At 40.9% G+C, this 23,113-nt stretch overlaps 1 pseudogene; it reads right to left on the bottom strand.

The window, feature by feature from the left end:
- Positions 1-16,296: 16,296 nt before the first annotated feature.
- On the bottom strand, positions 16,297-21,590 carry LOC133253993 (heat shock protein HSP 90-beta-like; annotated as a pseudogene).
- Between the last annotated feature and the right edge of the window lie 1,523 nt (positions 21,591-23,113).

Here is a 23,113-nt window from a genome sequence, read left to right as displayed (position 1 = left end):
GCTGCTACAGGGAGAATTAAAAAAAAAAAAAAATGTGCTTCTTGTTTGTTTCTGTTGCTGCTCAGCACTTGGCACTTGGTCTGGCAGTGCTGCCTGGTGGCTTAAAATAAAATAAAATAAAACTGAAAAGGGCAACATTAATAAATCACATTTGGAGTATGTCCATTTTAAATGTTTTATATGAAGTATGAAATGCTCTAGAATTTTAATGTGCACATGGATTACCACTGGATTTTGTTAAAATGAGCTTGACTCATTAAGTTTGGGATGGGACTTCAGTTCCTTGGCATTTCTGACAAGCTCCCAGGCCAAGCAGGTGTTGATGGTCTTGGGATCTTATTTTTAAGCAAAACTCTAGATTATGGTAAGAAAGTGTGTGAACTTGAAAGAATGTGGCCTGCTCCCAAAGCATGGATCTGATTGAATGTCCCAAAGGAACATCCTATAGCAGAGGTATAAGGTTATAAGTTCATCAAGGACAAACACATGCTGTGGTCTTCTCTGTATCCTCTACTACCCAGCACCATGCCTGGTGCATGGTAGGTGCCTATTGGGTAACCGATACTGGGGCTCCCAGATATAGTCCAGAGAAGAATGGAAAGTAAAGAGAAGGGTGTAAGACAAGAAGGAGAAAGAGGACAGGGAGAGGGACAGAAAGGAAGAAATCTGTAAGTGGAGGGCCTAATCTCTTTTATGGTACACTGTCTCAGGAGTCCTCTTAGCGACCTCAATGGCATAGGAGGCCTAATTCAGTCCAAGGCAATCCCTTGATTCCAGAAAGGTGTGGCCATAAAACAACCCAAGAGACACCTATCTAGTTGATAAGAACTTAGAGTTAAAATTAGTCAAAACCTGCTCTTGGAATATTTCTGATGTCTGTGAAACAAGGCACTGATGATTTCTCAAACACATCAGTTGAGTAGATTTTTCATGCCAAACTTTATTCATATGAGAATTCAGTCTTACCCAGGCTATTAATCAGACCAAGAATCAGCATTTTTTTTTTGGGGGGGGGGGGTGGAGATAAGTGAGAGTTACACCTTTGCTGAAGTGCTGCTGATCTGTACACAATGACACTACTTGATCAGGTAACTAGGAAGGCCCTGTACAACTGGGTTGCTGTGCTCTATGCCCTCCTGGCTTCGTTTGAAATTCTCCCCTGCCAGAGATATCCCTAGAGTTATTGGTTCACAAAAATGAAATGCAATAGCCTAGGAGAGCTAGAACATTTGCCCTGTTTTTAGATGTTAGACAGTTCCCTTAAGGAAAGTCGCTGAGGCCTGGCATGATGCAGATATAATATTATGATGAATTATATCTGACAAGCCCTAATTCCTGAGATGCCTGGTACTTCTGGTTTGACTTGGACCAAGTCCCAACCCTTTAAGCTCCTCTGTGGCTCCCAAGTTGCTGGTTTTTCCTTGCCCCCGACTTTCTAAGGTTTCCTGGGGTTGCTGGGCTACAGGGAGAATTTTTTTTTAAAAAGTGCTTCTTGTTTGTTTCTGTTGCTGATCAGCACTTGGCACTTGGTCTGGCAGTACTGCCTGGTGGCTTGAGCTCAAGCCTGAACTTCCCAGTAAAACATACAAACAAAAACATCATTCTTACACTAGATTTTCAAATCAGATTTGATCTGATTTAATGACAAAAGAGGAACATCCTATAGCAAAGAGTTTAAATCATTTGTCCCTGAAATATTTATTAATACAAAAAATCAATCCGACACTGGCCATAGAGAAAGAGTATATGAATTCCAAAAGTAGAAACAGTACAGATAACATTCTCTGATATCAATGCAATAAAATTATAAATTAAAAATACAAATACAGCTCTCTGATCATACAGCAAGCCTTCAAGATAGAGCCAAACAAAGAAAAGAAGCTTAAGGAGTCAACCTGGAAGTTTACTTTGGATTTTACTCATCCAGTAGAAGATGTGTTGAGGTCCTTTGATGGACCAGAACCTGGTGGTCTGGAGTCAACCGATAAGAAAGTAAAGGGGAGAGAAAGAGGCTGATATTCCTTGGTTTACGCAGAAAGCCAATAAAGCCCCTGCATGGGGCTTGCTCTGTTCACAGAGGCCTCAGGCGCCCTCTCGATAGGGTGAAGGCACAGAGTGCCTTCTCGAGAGGGTCTTAGAAGCCTGGGCAGGAAAGTGAACTCAGAGGGCCTCTGCACTCCAAAGAAATAGCCTGAGAGGGAAAGAGAAAGAAAGAGAAAGACACAGGCACCAGAGCTCTGATGGAGCAAAGGTGTTTTATTCAACACTGTGTAGGTATTTATACTGTCTTACAAGATAGCTATTTTCAGCAGAGATATTACCATATGGTTCATAAAAAGGAAGAGGGTACTTATCACCACATAGATAAACTAACAAAGGAAATGCCTGGATTCCTCAGCCCCCCGGAGAGGCTTGTCTCTCCTCGTAATTCCTGAATATTCAGGAATTAATAAGGAACAGAGAATTCCTGACAGATCCAAAACAGCACACAGGAAGCCTCCTGTTAAATGCTTCCTGACAAAGATGGAATTTTGATTCTGGACATTTTGAACAGTTTCTACTGGAGAAGGTTAAAGTGCATAGAAAGACTGGAAATCTTGGGGAAATCACTCACATTGAACATTTCAAGAACAAAATCACAGTTTTTTCTGAGAAACAGTTCTCTAAAAGGTATCTGAAATATCTTACCAAGAAACAGCTTAAAAAGAACAATCTTCGTGATTGGCTTCGTGTGGTTGCATCTGACAAGGAGACTTATGAGCTTTGTTACTTCCAAATTAGTCAAGATGGAGATGAATCTGAGTCTGAGGACTAGATGAAGCCATCCTTTATAGGGCTTCGCTTGCTAATAAAACAAATGAAGCATACAAAAGAAACATCTTGAAATGGACCTTTAGTTTATCGGGGAATAAAAAACATTACTCTGTATGTTAAGCATTCATCTCTTTTATTTAAGTGTATGCTGTTCATATGGCGCTGGCTTTCCTTAAACACTTTTCCCTTTTAAATTTTTATTGGCGTATAGTTAACTTACAATGTTGTGTTAGTTTCAGGTGTATAGAAAAATGAATAAGTTATACATTCAATCCCTGGGATGGGAGGAGAAGGCAATGGCAACCCACTCCAGTACTCTTGCCTGGAAAATCTCATGGATGGAGAAGCCTGGTAGGCTGCAGTCCATGGGGTCACGAAGAGTCAGACACGACTGAGCAACTTCACTTTCACTTTTCACCTTCATGCACTGGAGAAGGAAATGGCAACCCACTCCAGTGTTCCTGCCTGGAGAATCCCAGGGATGGCAGAGCCTGGTGGGTTACCATCTATGGGGTTGCACAGAGTAGGACATGACTGAAGCAACTTAGCAGTAGCAGTAGCAGCCTGGGATGGGAAAATCCCCTAGAGGAGGGCATGGCAACCCACTCCAGTACTCTTGCTTGGAGAATCCCCATGGACAGAGGAGCCTGGCAGAGTACAGTCCATGGGGTCACAAAGAGTAAGACATGATTGAGCAACTAAGCACACAGTGCACACACACACAGTGTATATATGTCAGTCTCAGACTCCCAATGTATCCCTCTCCCTCAAATCCCCTGCTAACTATAAGTTTTCTATATCTGTGACTACTTCTGTTTTGTAAATAAGCTTTTATCCCCCCTTTAAATACTTTGTATATAAGTAATATTTAAATAGCTTATAGCTAGTGGAATTTCTTTCAGGATTTCTGTAAGGTACTGATTTTACAGATGTCCTCAAGTTAAAGTATATAGTGAAAAAATGAAGCATAATTTTGGGTATAACTATATAATAAAATAAAATCTCAAAAAGAATAAAAGTACAAATACACAAAATTAAGAATGAGAAAGACATGCCTCGGAGCAACTAAGCTTGTGAGACACAACTACTGAGCCCACCTGCTACAACTACTGAACTTTGCGTGCCCGAGAGCCTGTGCTCAGGACAAAAGAAGCCACCATAATGAGAAGCTCACACAATAACGAAGAGTAACGCCTGCTTAACTGCAACTAGAGAAAGCCCATGAGCAGCAATGATGATCCACCACGGCCAAAAAATAAAAGATAGAAAGAAAAAGAAATCTTAGAAAAAAGAAAAAGAATAAGAAAGTGTCAGGGAATGTTTAACAGTAGGATTTCTGTGTGCTGTTTCTTGTCTCACTTGAGCCCTCTGTTCCTTATCAGTTTCTGTCAGGAATGAGCAGAGCAGCAAGCCACTCCCAGGACTGAAAGCAAAGAGATGGGATACTTGCATAGGATTTCCTTTATTAGCTTTTCCATATGGTGAAAGGGATTATTTACAACCCTCTTTTGAAACAGTGGAAACAGTGTCAGACTTTATTTTTGGGGGCTCCAAAATCACTGCAGATGGTGATTGCAGCCATGAAATTAAAAGATGCTTACTCCTTGGAAGGAAAGTTATGACCAACCTAGATAGCATATTCAAAAGCAGAGACATTACTTTGCCAACAAACGTCCGTCTAGTCAAGGCTATGGGTTTTCCAGTGGTCATGTATGGATGTGAGAGTTGGACTGTGAAGAAGGGTGAGCGCCGAAGAATTGATGCTTTTGAACTGTGGTGTTGGAGAAGACTCTTGAGAGTCCCTTGGACTGCAAGGAGATCCAACCAGTCCATTCTGAAGGAGATCAGCCCTGGGATTTCTTTGGAAGGAATGATGCTAAAGCTGAAACTCCAGTACTTTGGCCACCTCATGTGAAGAGTTGACTCATTGGAAAAGACTCTGATGCTGGGAGGGATTGGGGGCAGGAGGAGAAGGGGACGACAGAGGATGAGATGGCTGGATGGCATCACTGACTCGATGGACATGAGTCTGAGTGAACTCCGGGAGTTGGTGATGGACAGGGAGGCATGGCATGCTGCAATTCATGGGGTAGCAAAGAGTCAGACACAACTGAGAGGCTGAACTGAACTGAACTGAACTTTGATATGGATTGTCTTTTGGCTTTATGGCCTCTATTATTCCTTGTTTCCTTGGTAACTTGTAAAGTCTGGTCTTTTGATCTTTATCTGAAGAAGCTACCTTGTAATACGGTATATATACTAACACAGAGTTCAGTAAAGCACCCTTGTTCCACTAGAGTCTTGGGTCTCCATGTCCTTCTCTCTCTCTCTCTTTCTGGATGATTTCCTGGAGCATGGAGACCTGCAGAGCTCATTTTCCTGCCCGGGTTTTTAAGACCTCTCAAGACCTCTTGAGAGGGCGCCCTGTGCCTACGTGAGCAGTACAAGCCCTGTCCTAGAGTTTTATTGGTTTTCTGTGTAACCCAGAGATTATTAGGCTCTTTCCTTTTCTCACTTTCTTATCATCGACTCCAGACCACCAGGTTCTGGTCCATTAAAGGACCACAGCAAGAAAGTACTATATACCACAAGGATTGTGTGTGTGTGTGTGTGTGTGTGTGTGTGTGTGTGTGTGTGCTTAGTTGCGTTGCTGCTGCTGCTGCTAAGTTGCTCAGTCATGTCCAACTCTCTACAACCCTTTGGACTGTAGCCCTCCAGGAACTATATTCAATATCCTGTGATAAACTATAATGGAAAAGAATATGGAAAAAATGTAGCCTCTTGATGAAAGTGAAAGAGAAGGGTGAAAAAGTTGGCTTAAAACTCAACATTCAGAAGGATCATGATATCTCAGACCATGGCATCTGGTCCCATCACTTCATGGCAAATAGATGGGGAAACAGTGGCTGACTTTATTTTGGGGGCTCCAAAATCACTGCAGATGGTGATTGCAGCCATGAAATTAAAAGACGCTTACTCCTTGGAAGGAAAGTTATGACCAACCTAGACAGCATATTAAAAAGCAGAGACATTACTTTGCCAATAAAGGTCCATCTAGTCAAGGCTATGGTTTTTCCAGTAATCATGTATGGATGTGAGAGTTGGACTGTGAAGAAGGCTGAGCACCAAAGAATTGATGCTTTTGAACTGTGGTGTTGGAGAAGACTCTTGAGAGTCCCTTGGACTGCAAGGAGATCCAACCAGTCCATTCTAAAGGAGATCAGTCCTGGGTGTTCATTGGAAGGACTGATGTTGAAGCTAAAACTCCAATACTTTGGCCACCTGATGTGAAGAGCTGACTCATTGGAAAAGACCCTGATGTTGGAAAAGATTGAGGGCAGGAGGAGAAGGGGATGACAGAGAATGAGATGGTTGGATGGCATCACCGACTCAATGGACATGGGTTTGGGCAGACTCCGTGATGGACTGGTGTGCTGCAGTTCATGGGGTCATAAAGAGTTGGACATGACTGAGCAACTGAACTGAACTGAACTGATGTATAATGGAGACACTTTGCTGTATAGCAGTAATTAACAATAAACTTTAAATCAACTAAACTTCAATTAAAAGAGAAAAAAGAATGAGAAAATTAAAATAACTACCAGGAGTAAAGTAATTTAAACTTCTTATTAATAAGTCTGGAAATTCAGAAGAAATTTATAACTTTTGAGAAAGATACAAATTACCAAAAATGACTCAAGAAAAATGGATATCTAAAGATACTTTTAACCCTGGAAAATGTTTTTAAAGACATCCCCCAAGACACAGAGACTAGAGAGTTTTACATATGAAGTCTTTCCAGTCTTCAAGGAATAAATATTTAAATGTTTGTTAACATTTCCAGGGCAAAAAGTGAAAAACTTTCTAATTATTTGTACAAAACTATGTAACACTGATTCTAAAATATAACAGAAAACTATATCCCAATTTATCTTATAAATATTGATACAAAAATCCTAAATAAAGTATTAGAAAATAAAATCAAACAATATTTTAAAAGACCATAACCCCATGACCAAGGACAGGTCAGTATAGCAATGCAAAATTAGTTCAGTATCAGCAAATCATCATGTTTAAAGGTCAAAGGAGAAATACAATTTCTTTGCCTGAATATATGATGAAAAGACATTTGTAAAATCCAATATCAACTGTTTGTTAATTTAAAAAGTAGGAATCAAAACAAAAACCCAACACTCTGCATGAGACTAACATTCTGGATTTCAGCCTGGGGCCTCTTCCTTGGGCAGATCTCTCAGCCGCAGGAGTAGGGGCTGCTCCTTATATCTGCTATTTCTATGTTCCTTAGAGTTTTGTTCATTTCTTACTAGCCAATTCCTTCTTTCTCCAATCCTCTGTTGTTCAGTTCAGTTCAGTTCAGTTCAGTCGCTCAGTCGTGTCCAACTCTTTGCGATCCCATGAATTGCAGCACGCCAGGCCTCCCTGTCCATCACCAACTCCCGGAGTTCATTCAAACTCATGTCCATTGAGTCAGTGATGCCATCCAGCCATCTCATCCTCTGTCGTCCCCTTCTCCTCCTGCCCCAAATCCTCTGTTGTAGTTAACAGCTATTTATATGAAAAATTCCCTGTTCACCTTATTGTGTGGTTTCTTTCCTTTGACTGATACACTAACCAAAATACCAAATAAGATTCTTGTGAACTGGATACAATTATTCTAAAGCTTTTATGAAGAAATAAACAACTGAGAATAGCTTGAAGCTTTATGGAAAAGGAGAATAATGTGCAGAGATAGATTTGCAATGAAGCTGATAAACTTCAGGGTCCCACACATGCATGGTCCACTTTCAAGGTCCTGGGAAGAATCTAGCAATGTATTCATATAAATATGCATGCTAAGTGACTTCAGTCATTTCTGACTCTTTGCAACCCAACAGACTTCCCAGTAGCTTCCTAGGCTCCTCTGTCCATGTGATTCTCCAGGCAAGAATATTGAAGTGGGTTGCTGTGCCCTCTTCCAGGGGACCTTCCCAACCCAGGGATCAAATCCATGTCTCTTATATCTCCTGGACTGGCAGGCAAATTCTTTACCACTAACAATATCTGGGAAGCCCCCATATGGTTAAATGTGTTTATAAAAACTTGGAATGTAATGTATTTCAACCAACTTTGGTTAAGATCTCTATCTCTTTTCACTCCAACTTCCTCTATATAACACTTTCTCTTACAATGGATAGTACCAGAGGGGCCATAATGGAAGCCAGGTAAGGGAATGCTGACTTGAAGATTCACTTAGTTTAGGTTTAATGGATACATTTACATAATATTCAGTCATTTTGTATATAGTTAAACTCATTGTTGCCATCTTTGTATAGGAATGGCTGCTAAGAATATTTCTGCTGTCTGTTAAACCAGTTCCCTCAGATTCAGGATGTAAAGGTACAACGTGACTATGACAACATCAACAATCAATTTATTGATTAGAGCCACCATTTTGAAGAAGATACAAGATTAGTCACTGAAATGAACAAACTTAAAATGCCCTGAGCTCTGGCAGATCCAGAAACTTTCTAGAGGTTGATGGACATTGAGAACCAAACTTGAAGTTTCCTCCAATTTACATGACATTACCAATTACAAACTATGAAGCTGAAAAAAATTTTATTTCAATTATAAAAATTTATAAATGTCAGAACTATGGAGATGCCTCAAAAAGATAAGAACAGAACTACCCCCATTTGATCTAGCTAACCCACTTCTGGACATTTATCCAAAGAATACAGGAACACTAATCCAAAAAATATATGCAGCCCTATGTTCATCGAAACATTATTTACAGCAGCCAAGATATGGAAACAACATAAGTACCCATCAGTGGATAAATGGGTAAAGAAGATGTGGTAATAAATACAATGGGATACTACCAGCCATAAAAAGATGAAAGCTTGCCCTTTGCAACATATATGGACCTTGAGGTTATTATGCAAACTGAAATAAGTCAGATGGTAAAAGACAAATACCGTACGATTTCACTCAAATGTGGAATATAATAAACTAATAAATAAAGAAACAATAAACAAAACAGATAGACAAAAAGAACATATAGTGGTGACCACAGTGGGGAGGTGAAGGTAAAATTGAGGTAAAATGTATGTTGATGAAACTAAATTTTTGGTGATGAGCATGTTGTAGTGTATATAGAATTAGAAATATAGCATTGGAAATGTGAAACCTAAATAATGTAACAGTATGAAACAGTGTTACCCCAATAAAATAAAATTTAAATAAATAAAAACTATAAACTTCAATTATAAAAATGTTTCAATCATAAAAAAATAAATTTCATCTAAACATGATAGGAAAAAATGATTTTTTCCTATAGAAAATTATAAAATCATTTGACATGAAGAGATAATCAGAGGGCACTGCCAAAAATAGTAGGGGAAATATAGAAAGATCAGAGGCAATGAATAGAAATATTGCTTTTTCCAGATATTATGACATTTGTAGCATTTATGATCTTTTAAAACTCTATAATTTGTGATGATTTTTTTCTCTTTGTATATAAATATTCTTTTTTGTACTGATTTTATTTTCATAACTTTGTATCATTTTTGTTAAAACTTCAGGTCACACAAAACCTGTATCTCCTTGGTAATGAGCTAGTAGTTCTACTACATTTTAGTAGCAATAATAATTGATAACTTTGTCAAGATTTAATGATAAATAAAACATAATCAAGACTAAAGCACATATAGAAATTTCTTTTGATAAAAAGTTGCATTATCTATAAATTGGGGAAAGGTAAAACTATTCAATGATAGAATTGAGTCACCTGGCAAATTATTTGGGAAAACAGCAAAAGTGAATCCCTACCTCACTCCTTAGACTAATAAATTCTAGTTGGAACAATTATTAAAAATGAAACTATTAAGACTCTGGAAGAAAATACAAGAAAACTTGACTTATAACATGAAACCCAGAACCAAATGGAAAAACAGATAGATTAGACTATATTAAAATGTAAAATTTTTACAGGCCTAAAAACACCAGAAACAGAAGTCAAGGACAAGAACCAACATGTGAAAAAAATATTTCCAATCTGTATTATTTAATAAACAATACTACATAAAGTACAAAGTCCATTCCAACAACACACAAAATATCAATGAATTTATGGAAGATGCCCAATCTCCCTAACAATTAGAAGAAACACTACATTATTCACAAATGGGAAGACTGAAAAAAAAAAAGAAATATAAACTAAACCAGAATAATAATGAGACACTATTTTCTTATTAAAAAACTGAAAAATATTTTCTGAAATACTCAGCTTTTGATTAAGACAGGGGAGTATAGGTTCTCTCTCACATTGTTGGTAAAAGTGAAAATTGATATAGCATTTTGAAGAGTGGCACTTTGAATTAACTAAAAGCCAAAATCTTTCCTCACCCACATGCATGCATAGTAATGTATAGGTTGTTAACGATAGAAACATTGTCTGCAATACTGAAAAACTGTAAACAATCCAAGGATCTATTAAGAGAAGTAAATTAATTAAGATTTTTTTGTTTGGGTTTTTTTTTTAGGATATTTTTATAGAATACTAAACAGCTGTTTGGGTTTTTTTAAAAGATAAAATCTCTATGTATTCATATGGAAAAATGATCAGGGTACATTAAGTCAAAAATGTAACTTGATACTAAGCAAGACACTGGGGAGCTCCTGGGCATAAAACTATTCTGAGTTCCCCAATTCTTTGATTACAGGAGATTCAAGAAGGGAAGGAAGAGTATGGGAGACCAAGGATAAACAGTCAAGAGAAATAATAGTGCAGCCTTCAGGCAAGGTCCTGGTTTCCCATCAGTACACAAAACAATATTTCTGAGCTGTTTTGCTGATACTGAAACACCCTCCAGGTGGGAGAATTTAAGGATTAACAATGGTAAGCTGCCGACAAGCACATAGATCCCAAGCTGTCTGGAAACTGTAGGTTGATGATGCGGACTCCTACTTACCTCACCTCCAACCCATCAGAAGAATGTCCATGAGCTGATCACACCCTCTGAACCATCCCTATAAAACTCCTCACTATGGATATGTGATTGAGGGCAATCTCTATAGTCTAGGGGGCTGGAAAGAAAGAGTAAGAGGAATAAACTCAGAGGAAGACTCAGAGCTGAAAAATGCTTACATAGTAAGTAAGAGCCATAAAAGAATTTACAGTACTCCAGTGTTTGGTCCGGAGAAGGCAATGGCACCCCACTCCAGTACTCTTGTTTGGAAAATCCCATGGACAGAGGAGCCTGGTAGGCTGTGGTTCATGGGGTCGCTAAGAGTCAGACACGACTGAGCGACTTCACTTTCACCTTTCACTTTCATGCATTGGAGAAGGAAATGGCAACCCACTCCGGTGTTCTTGCCTGGAGAATCCCAGGGATGGCTGAGCCTGGCGGGCGGCCGTCTACAGGGTCGCACAGAGTCGGACACGACTGAAGTGACTTAGCAGCAGCAGCAGCAACAGTGTTTGGTCTAACATTGACTGCTCCTTTTCTATGAGCTTTCAACTCAATTTTTCTTTTTTCATTAAAAAATAACTCAGATGGTTAAAAAGAAGTGAACAAGAACTCATTAATCATAAGATTTCTTCCTTGTTCAACTTTGGCTATAAGACACCCATTCATCAAAGGAAGTGATAAGTTATTAACTTGCTCTGTGCAATGCTTACATATTAGTAAAATCAAGGAGAGTAAGTTACATTTAAAATTTTTTTAAGACAAATAATACATAATAATTCTCTAAAGTCCAAATTGAAGTCATGGAAAGATTATTAAAATCCTTAACTATCAAACCTAAGGAGATATTAACACTTCAAACCCCTTTCTTTTTTAAGAGTTAAGGGATTGGATGAAGGATCAGAAAATCTTGTGACTTTTTTCAGAGAGCTATTATGATTAAAATTGAACAGTAGACTTGAGGGTGAGGAAAGGCACAGTGAAGTGGAAATTTTCTGTTTCTCTCCTGGATGGGTTTCAATATAATTGCTTTTAAAAAATAAATTTTTAAAAAATCAGGAAAAGCACTTCCAAAAGGGGAAAAAAAAAAAAGCCCTCCCAAACTTACTTCTTTATAAAAACAGTAAGTACTGGCAAAAATAGTCAAAATTAATTTTTTAATTATTCTGGACATTAAGCAAAGGCTTGTGATAATACAATTTTTCTTGTTTCCTCAAGAAAACTGACTGAATCTCTGTAGGAAAAGAAAATCATGTGCAATTTTAACTTGCCCTATTCCCATCCCCACAGTAATCTTGAAATGTAACAATCTTGCTATCAGCAGCAACCTAGAAATGGCTGAGGGAGGCAGAACAGATCTGACACTCCCCTGAAATCTCTGTTCCCAAAGAACTGTCATTCTATAACTTATCTGGTAACTCCCTAGAAACCCCCACTCACAGACCTGGTTCTTATTTGACCTAACCCAGCATGTTCTCAGTGGAACAGCCTTGTCCCCACCCCAACACCAGTCCAAAACCATCTTTGGGTGGTCAAGATGGCAGAGTTGGGAGACACTGAGCTCACCTCCCCCACAGGCACACCAAAATTACGGTTATTTCCAGAGTCAACTATTTATGACTGGCTGACTAGACTAGAAGAAAAGCTTTCCACAACTAAAGATATAGAGAAGGAAGAACGAGACAGGTAGGAAGGACAGAGATGCAGCGTAATCAAGACCCACACACACAGGAGACCTGAGAAGAGGAGGAAAATCACAATTGCAGAGGTTCTCCCCAAGGAACAAGGGGTCCAAGCCCCAAACTAGGCTTCCCAATCTGGGGGTCCCGCACAGGGAAGATGAGCTCCCAGAACATTTGGCTTTGAAAGCTGGGAGAGCCAGAGAGCAGAGGGGAACAACAACTCCACTCTTAAAAGGATGCACATGAAATTTCACATGCTCCAAGCCCCAGGACAGAGCTGTATGTAAAGGAGTCTGGGTCAGACCCACTTGCTAATCTTGGAGCACCTCTTGGAGCGACAGGAGACAACTAGAACCCTCCCTCCCAGGGACATAAACACGGGCACTAGCCATTTTGGGGTACATATCCCACCATGAGGACAGTGCTGGCAAGCCCCATTTTGGACTCCTCCCTATAGCTTGTTAGAACCAGAACCTCAACCCTCCCACTACTCGGTGGACACCAGTCCTGAAATGTCCCAAGCCAAGCAGCTAACTGGATGGGAACACAGCCCCACCCACCATCAAGAGGGCTACCATAGGACCCTCCTGAGCCCCAGGAACTCAGTCCCACCCACCAGAGGCCCCAGGATCCAGCTCCTCTCCAGTGGGCCAACACTAGTCCCAGGACTCTCCACAACCCACCAGTGGGTGGGAACCAGCCCGAGGCTAACCTGGGCCCTGGTCTAATCCACCAGCAGACCAATAGCAGCTCCAGACACTTTGGGCCCCTCAGCCAGCCTCCCTGGCATCCAGCCCTAGCCCTATCCACCAGCAGGTTGACACCAGCTCCAGAAAATTTAAGAGCCCACAGTGAACTATGTTGGGACCTGACCCTGCCTACCAGGGCTATTATCCAAAACACACACACACACACACAAATATCAAGTGTTGGTGAGGATGTGGAGAAAGGGAAGCTTTGCTCACTGTTGATGGGAATGTAAATTGGTATAGCCACTATGGAAAACAGTACAGTGATTTCTCAAAGAAATGAAAATAGAACTACCATGCTGCTGCTGCTAAGTCGCTTCAGTCATGTCCAACTCTGTGCGACCCCACAGACGGCAGCCTACCAGGCTCCCCTGTCCCTGGGATTCTCCAGGCAAGAACACTGGAGTGGGTGGCCATTTCCTTCTCCAATGCATGAAAGTGAAAAGTGAGAGTGAAGTCGCTCAGTCGTGTCCGACTCTTCACGATCCCATGGACTGCAGCCTACCAGGCTCCTCCATCCATGGGATTTTCCAGGCCATACTACTCAGCAATTTCACTTCCAGGTATTTACTTCCCTGAAAAAAAAAAACTGAAAACACTAATTTGAAAAGATATATGTGCCCACTATTCATTTTAGTATTATTAACAATAGTCATGAAGGGAATTCCCTGGAGGTTCAGTGGTTAGGACTCCATGCTGTCACTGCTGAGGTTCAGTTCCTAGCTAGAGAACTAAGATCTTGCAAACCATACAACACACCAAAAATAAAAAATAAAAAAATAGCCATGATATGGAAGCAACCTAAGTGTCCATCAATAGATAAATGGATAAAGAAGATGTGGTATATGTATACAATGGAATATTATTCAGCCAAAAAAAAAACAATTTCATTCTTTTTTCACTCATCTATTGGTGACAACATGGATGGATTTAGGGTATTATACTAAGTGAAATAGTCAGACAAAGACAAATACTGTATGATTTCACTTATATGTGGAGTCTCAAAAACAAAACAAATGAACAAGCATAACACAGAGAAGTAGTCATAGATACAGAGAACAAACAGGTGATTGCCAGAAGGGAGAGGGATGGGAAGAGGAGTGATACAGGTAGTGCAGATTAAGAGGTGCAAACTTCTATTTATAAAATAAATAAGTCACAGGGATCTAATATACAGCATGGGGAATATAGCCAATAACCATATTACACTGTTTTGTATAATGATAGATGATAACTAGACTTCTGATCATTTTATGATGCATAAAAATATCAAATCACTCTTATATACCTGAAACTAATACAATATTGTAAGTCAATTATACTTAGACTTGAAAAAATCCTCATAGGCAGAAAAGAATAAAACCAAACAACAAAACCTCAGAAAAATCCATGGCAATTAACATCCCAGGTGCCTAAGATAGCAATAGGAGTTGGGCAAATAAGGGGCTGAACAAAACATTTTAAAAGAAAAATCTGGTGAATAAAAAGTTTTGGGGGGTTTTGAAAAGCTCAACATACTCCTTGGAACCTAGAAAGCCACCTGCATGTACTGGGCTCTGAGTATGTCCAGGGAAGACCTGAGAAGGTACTAATTTTTCCACCTCTGACTAGCCTCGAGATTCTGCACGAGAAGAGAATGAAGGCTAAGGTTGTGAACTCCCTGTGAGAACACTAAAAGCAAGTCCCGAAATGCACCCCCTTGGAGTTCTTACTGGGAATTTACTGGCTGGGAGACTTACTGGCTCAAGAAATTTTAGTACATGTATCTCCATCATTAGCTGTTCACCAGGCTATCCCATGGACGGAGGAGCCTGGTAGGCTGCAGTCCATGGGGTCGCTAAGAGTCGGACACGACTGAGTGACTTCACTTTCACTTTTCACTTTTCACTTTCATGCATTGGAGAAGGAAGTGGCAACCCACTCCAGTGTTCTTGCTTGGAGAATCCCAGGGACGGGGGAGCCTGGTGGGCTGCCGTCTATGGGGTCTCACAGAGTCGGACACGACTGAAGCGACTTAGCAGCAGCAGCAGCAGGCTAACTGAGCAAAGACTTCAGTGGCTGTACATAGCAAAGAATATCGACTCTATAACTAGTCCAGGGAAGTCACTAAAAAAACAAACAGCAACTACAGTGACACCCACAATCTCAAACAGCAGCAACAAACCCTGGTTAGGGGGAGGGGAGGGAGGGGATGGTCTGATTATCAGAGTTTTCATAATATGTTATTTTAAAAGCAGTATTTAACCAACAAGGAAAAACAAACAAACAAACAAAACTGTGAGACGTGCAAAGAAACAGGAGAGTATGGTTCATACTCAGGGGTATTTTGAAGCACATCATTGAAGAACTGGCAACCTCTCAGTTCCCTTGTATCTGCAGGACATCTCTTTATAATAGGCATCTCCTTGTTTTATTCACTATGTGCTTGCTGGTGCCATCAAAGAAAAATTCTTTTTTTTTTTTTTTTTAGTCTGTTTTAGGAATTCTGATGACTGAATGTTTTCAAAATGACTTTTCTAAGACAAGAAAGAAAAGAAGAAGGATTGCCAAACACAACTGTTGGCTGAAAAGAAACTCTTTGCACAAGATAAAATTCTTGCCATACTCCATTGTACAGCTTATTCTGCTATTTTCCTGAAAAAGGGACCTCCTCAGGTCATTATCAGTCATCACCTTCTACACAGACAGGTGCTGATAACTAAGACTCCTCAGGTTACCCTGAAGACATCTTTTAGCATGCCTGCTCAGGCACTTTAGGCATGTCCAACTCTTTGTAAACCAATGGACTGTAGCCCACCAGGCTTCTCTGTTCATGGGACTTCTCAGGCAAGCATACTGGAGTGTGTTGCAGTTTCTTCCTTCAGGGGATCTTCTTGACCTAGGGATCAAACCCACATCTCCTACGTTGGCAGGTGGATTCTTTGTCGCTGAACCACCAGGCAAGTCCTTTAGTTACAGAGGCAAGACCATTATTAGAACCAGATCTCTGAATTGCCACATCTTTTAAAGGGTTTTGTCAGGAAATGGAAACGTGGGGGAGATGACTGCATGACCACTCAGAAGAGGAAAATCTTTAAAAGCACTTGAACTATGAGCAAAAGTTTCCTTTTCTCTAAGAGAAAAAGAAACCCCATTCTTGTTTGACCTTGGGGGGGAAATATCCTTTAGTTGCATTACCTGACAGTTAGTTACACTTACATGAATAAAATAAATCTTTCCACTAAAATCTCTACAGTCACCATCATGGATACTATTGAAAAATTATATGCTTTCTCGGCTAAGCTGCTGAGATCAAACAAAGAGAGCAGGACTGGCATCCTTCTAACTTTTTCAAAAAAACATTTTTTAGAGCAATTTTAGGTTCACAGCAAAACAGAGCAGAAAGTACAGAGATGTCACATATGCTCCCTGGCTCCACGTACACACAGTCTTCCCTGCCTGTCAACACCCTATACCAGAGTGGTACACTGGTTATAATCAATGAGCCTGCACTGACACATAATTATCACCCAAAGTCCATACTCTGCATTGTTGAACTCTTGGTGTTGTACATCCTATGCATTTTCACAAATGTATAACAAATCCACCATTATAGTGTCATACAGAGTAGTTTCATTGCCCTAAAAATCCTCTGTGCTTCACTTCTTTATCCCTCCCTCTACTCTAACCCATGGCAACCACTCACCCTCTTCCTGTCTCCAGAATTTTGCCTTTTCCAGAATATCATACAGTTGGAATCATATAGTATCAGGCTTTTTGGATTAGTATCTTTTACTTGCTGCTGCTACTGCTAAGTCGCTTCAGTCGTGTCCGACTCTGTGTGACCCCACAGACGGCAGCCCACCAGGCTCCCCCGTCCCTGGGATTCTCCAGGCAAGAACACTGGAGTGGGTTGCCATTTCCTTCTTCAATGCATGAAAGTGAAAAGTGAAAGTGAAGTCGCTCAGTTGTGTCCGACCCTCAGCAACCCCATGGACTGCAGCCTTCCAGGCTCCTCTGTCCATGGGATTTTCCAGGAAACAGTACTGGAGTGGGGTGCCATTGCCTTCTCTTTCACTTAGTGATGCACATTTAAGGTTTTATAACTCATTTCTTTTTAGCACTAAATAACATTTCATTGGTTATGGAATGAAGCTGGTTTCATAGTTCCACCTTTTCATGGTTTCATAGCTCATTTCTTTTCAGTACAGAATAATGTTCCATTGTCTGAATGTATCACAGTTTATCTATTTACCCACTGAAGGACATCTTGGTTGTTTCCAAGTTTTGGCAATTCTGAATAAAGCTATAAACATCCATGTACACGTTTTTGGGTGGACATAAATTTTCAACTCACTGGGGTAAATTATCAAGTAAAGAGATTGAGGGATTATAGTAAGAGTATGTTTATTTTTTGTAAGAAACTACCATACTTTCTTCCAAAGTGACTATACCATTTTGCATTCCCACCAGAAACGGATGAGAGTTCCTGTTGCTACTCATCCTTGCCAGCATTTGCTCTTGCAGCATTCTAGATTTTGGCCATTTCTAAGAGGCATGTAGTGGTATCTCACTGTTTTGTTTTGTTTTTCCCCAATACTTTAATTTCAGAACAACAACAACAAAAAACACAGCACACAATATTCAAACCCCATGTCAAACGTGGATAGGGATAGGGCTTGCTTGAGGCCCTTGTATCCTGCCTTAGACAGAAGGACAGAAATAAAACCACTAGACATCAGCAGAGGGACCCACGTGAGCCAGGGCCACTAGGGCTGCCACTGGGGGAGCCATGGGGATGCTACACAGAGGGAGCAGGCTGCAGGTAAAAACTCCTAATCTACTTCTTTCATGCAAGAGGCATCCTCGTCACACTCAAGGGGGGAATCTCAGCAGGAACAACAGCACTGGGCTCCTCCGCCATCACTATGTCGTCATCAATGCCCAGGCCAAGCTTTATCTTGTGGGAGATATGGCTGGAGTGGGTCTGGGGATTTTCTCAAGCGAGAAGCCAGAAGAGAGCAGTGCAGTTTCAAACAGCAGCACCACCAGGTCCCTGACAGGCTTGCCGTTTATGCCTGCCTCTTGCCTTCTGCTGCAGAGTCTCCACGATGGGGTGATCAGGACTGATCTCCAGGTGCTTTTGGCCATCATTTAGTCCATGGTCGAGTTGCCCCAAAGTGCCTGAGCTTTCATGATGCACTGCATGTTGGCTGTCCAGCTGTGGTGCTCATCACAGTGCAGCAGGGTGAAGACATGAGCCTGTCTTCAGGATATTGTCACCTTCTCCACCTTCTTATCCAAGATCTTTTTCATGAGTTTGTAGAGGTTCTCAAACTTGGCCTTGCTCTCCTCCACCTTCTTCTTCTCCTCCTTGTACTCAGGCAGCTCCAGGCCCTCCTTGGTCATGGAGACCAGACTCTTCCCATCAAACTCCTTGAGCTGCTGCACACAGTGCTCATCAATGGGCTCCATCACATACACCACCTCAAAGCCCTGCTTCCACATGCACTCCACAAAGGAAGAGTTCACAACCTGCTCTTTGCTCTCACCAGTGATGCAACAGACGGACTTCTGGGTCTCCTTCATGAGAGACATGTATTCTGAGAGAGAAGTCATCTCATCTCCAGACTGGGACGTGTGATAGCACAGCAGCTCAGAAAGGTATCGCCGGTTAGTGGAGTCCTCACAGATTCCAAGCTTCAGGTTTTTAGAGAATGCCTCATAGAATTCCTTATATTTCTCCTTGTCTTCTGCCAGCTCAGAAAAGAGTTCAAGGTACTTCTTAACAATGTTCTTATGAATAACCTTCAGAATTTTGCTCTGCTGGAGCATTTCTCAGGAGATGTTCAGGTGAAGGTCTTCAGAGTCAACCACCCCACGGAAGAAGTTGAGATATTCAGGAATCAACTCATCACAGCTTTCCATGATGGACACATGGCGGACATACAGTTTGGTGTTCTTCTTATTGTTCTCGAAGAGGTCAAAAGGAGCCCAATGAGGGATGAACAGCAGTGCTCTGAATTCTAATTGACCTTCTACAGAGAAGTGCTTTACTGCAAAGTGATCTTCCCAGTAATTGGTAAAACTCTTGTAGAACTCACCATATTCCTCCAGGGTGATGTCATCAGGGTCTCTGGTCCAAATGGGCTTGGTCTTGTTCAGTTCTTCCTGAGCAATGTACTTCTCCTTTATCTTCTTTGTCTTCTTTTTCTTATCTTTGCCACTATCATCCTCCTCATCTGAACCCACATCTTCAATCTTAGGCTTCTCTTCATCATATTTATCTTCCTGTTCTTTCTCACCTTTCTCTTCTTCAGCCTCATAGTCACTGATTTCCTTTTCACGTTCTTTCTCCAGATAGAGTTTGATGGGATAGCCTATGAACGGTGAGTGCTTCTTTACCACTTCTTTGACCCGCCTCTCTTCCAAGTACTCTCTATGGTCTTCCTTCAGGTGGAGAATCACTTTGGTACTCCGGCCAATAGGCTCACCATGGTCAGCATGGACAGTGAAGGAACCGCCAGCAGAAGACTCCTAGGCATACTGTTCCTCATCCTTATGCTTTGTTATCACAACCACTTTCTCTGCCACTAGGTAGGCAGAGTAGAAGCCCACACCAAATCGCCCAATCATGGAAAAGTCTGCACCAGCCTGAAAAGCCTCCATAAATGCTTTAGTGTGAGACTTGGCAATGGTTCCCAAATTATTTACAGGTCAGCTTTGGTCATGCCAATGCCTGTGTCTACCAGAGTTAGAGTATGTTCCTAGGGGTTCGGGATGATGAGAATTTTCAGTTCGTTCAGTTCAGTTCAGTTCAGTTCAGTTCATTCGCTCAGTTGTGTCCGACTCTTTGCAACCCCATGAATCACAGCACGCCAGGCCTCCCTGTCCATCACCAACTCCCAGAGTTCACTGAGACTCACATCCATCGAGTCAGTGATGCCATCCAGCCATCTCATCCTCTGTTGTCCCCTTCTCCTCCTGCCCCCAATCCCTCCCAGCATCAGAGTCTTTTCCAATGAGTCAACTCTTCGCATGAGGTGGCAAAGTACTGGAGTTTCAGCTTTAGCATCATTCCTTCCAAAGAAATCCCAGGGCTGATCTCCTTCAGAATGGACTGATTGGATCTCCTTACAGTCCAAGGGACTCTCAAGAGTCTTCTCCAACACCACAGTTCAAAAGCATCAATTCTTCGGCGCTCACCCTTCTTCACAGTCCAACTCTCACATCCATACATGACCACTGGAAAACCCATAGCCTTGACCAGATGGACCTTTGTTGGCAAAGTAATGTCTCCATTTTTCAATATGCTATCTAGAAATTGGTCATAACTTTCCTTCCAAGGAGTAAGCATCTTTTAATTTCATGGCTGCAGTCACCATCTGCAGTGATTTTGGAGCCCCCAAAAAATAAAGTCTGACACTGTTTCCACTGTTTCCCCACCTATTTCCCATGAAGTGATGGGACAAGATGCCATGATCTTAGTTTTCTGAATGTTGAGCTTTAAGCCAACCTTTTCACTCTCCTCTTTCACTTTCATCAAGAGGATTTTTAGTTCCTCTTCAATTTCTGCCATAAGGGTGGTGTCATCTGCATATCTGAGGTTATTGATATTTCTCCCAGCAATCTTGATTCCAGCTTGTGCTTCATCCAGCCCAGCGTTTCTCATGATGTATTCAGCTCTTTACCACTGTCCAATTTGAAAGGGTCTGTCAGGCTCTCATAGCAAATCTTATCCAAGGCATCAGAAGCATTACTGATCAACTCCGGAAGAAAAATTTCTTTGTTGGAATAGAAGGTATTAATAATAAGAGACATGAGTTCGGCAATTTTTGCCTCAAAGGCAAATGGCTCCACCTCCGTCTCCATGGTGCACTTCCTCAGGCATCTTCAAGGATAAGAATCCAGGTACTAGAGAACACTGAGCAAGCAATGGCTGCCTCAGGCTCACTTGCTGCAAGAAGGCTGCGCATGGGTGACTTGAGAGCCTCACTGTTGTTTTAATTTGCATTGAAGAAGGAAATGGCAACCCACTCCTTATTCTTGCCTGGAGAATATCATGGACGGAGGAGCCTGATGGGCTACAGTCCACGGGGTCGCAAAGAGTTGGACACAACTGAGAGAATTCACTTTCACTTTCAATGACACAGGATGTGGAGCATCTTTTCATATGCTTATTTGCTGTCTGTATATATTTCTTGATAGGGTCTTTTGCCCATTTTTAATTGGAATAGTTTCTTTACTTATGGTTGAGTTTTAAGAGTTCTTGGTATATTTTGGATAAGTTCTTTAACAGGCATGTCATTTTCTCCCAATATTTTCTCCCAGTCTGTTGTGTCTACTTATTCTCTTGAGAGTTTTCACAGAGCAGAGGTTTTTAATTTGAATGAAGTTCAGCTCAGCTTATCAATTATTTCTTGCATGAGTCCTATCTTTGGTGTTGTATCTAATAAAAAGACATCACCATACCGAGAGTCACCTGGATTTTCATGTGTTATCTCCTTGGAGTTTTGTAGTTTTTTTGTTCTATAGTTAGGTTTATGAGTAATTTTGAGTTCATTCTTGTGATGGAAGTAAAAACTCTGTTTCTTCTTCTTCTTTTTTTTTTTTTTTTGCAAGTGGATATCCAGTTGTTCCAGTAGCAATTGTTGAAAAGACTAATTTTTCTCCATTGTATCATCTTTGTTTTTTTGTCAAGGGTCAGTTTACTGATCGGTTTACATTTCTATGGATCACTTCTGGGCTCTCTATTCTGTTCCATTCATCTATGTATCTACTCTTTTATAACACTTCATTGTTTTGAGGGCTGTAGCTTTACAGTAAGTTTCTAAGTTGAGTAGTGTCAGTCCTGTCTTATAAATTTAAAATATAATACTTATTCTAAAGTGTGTAGTGTATACATCCAAATGATTCTCCCAATAAGTATTATTTTAACCAATACCCATCAAAGTTTTTAATTTTCCTACAGAGAGATCAAGACGGTACAGTTAAATTCAGTTCAGTTCAGTCACTCAGTCGTGTCCAACTCTTTGCGACCCCATGAATCACAGCACACCAGGCCTCCCTGTCCATCACCAACTCCTGGAGTTCACTCAGACTCACGTCCATCGAGTCAGTGATCCCATCCAGCCATCTCATCCTCTGTCGTCCCCTTCTCCTCCTGCCCCCAATCCCTCCCAGGATCAGAGTCGTTTCCAATGAGTCAACTCTTCCCATGATGATGCTGTGAAAGTGCTGCACTCAATATGCCAGCAAATTTGGAAAACTCAGCAGTTGCCACAGGACTGGAAAAGGTCAGTTTTCATTCCAATCCCAAAGAAAGGCAATGCCAAAGAATGCTCAAACTACCGCACAATTGCACTCATCTCACACACTAGTAAAATAATGCTCAAAATTCTCCAAGCCAGGCTTCAACGATATGTGAACCATGAACTTCCAGATGTTCAAGCTGGATTTAGAAAAGGCAGAGGAACCAGAGACCAAATTGCCAACATCCGCTGGATCATCAAAAAAGCAAGAGAGTTCCAGAAAAACATCTATTTCTGCTTTATTGACTATGCCAAAGCCTTTGACTGTGTGGATCACAATAAACTATGGAAAATTCTGAAAGAGATGGGCATACCAGACCACTTGACCTGCCTCTTGAGAAATTTGTATGCAGGTCAGGAAGATGGTAAAACTACTTCATAATTCCACTAATTGGCCAGAAAGAGGCTAAGTGGTGGAATTACAGGCTTTTGAGGTTTTATTCAAGAGATTTCTGGGTAACATTCAGTACCACCATCCTTATTTTAATTACAAATAAACATGGTATAGAACTGCAAATTCTCAGAACTCACTGAATATCTGTTACTGTAAAATTATGAGTTCAAATTTCCCCAAGTCAACTTAAAATATTATAATATATAACCAA

The sequence above is a fragment of the Bos javanicus genome, chromosome 9, assembly GCF_032452875.1.
Source record: "Bos javanicus breed banteng chromosome 9, ARS-OSU_banteng_1.0, whole genome shotgun sequence".
NCBI lineage: Eukaryota > Metazoa > Chordata > Mammalia > Artiodactyla > Bovidae > Bos > Bos javanicus.
The sequence above is the reverse complement of the archived record's forward strand: the minus strand, read 5'-3'. Positions and strand labels throughout refer to the sequence as shown.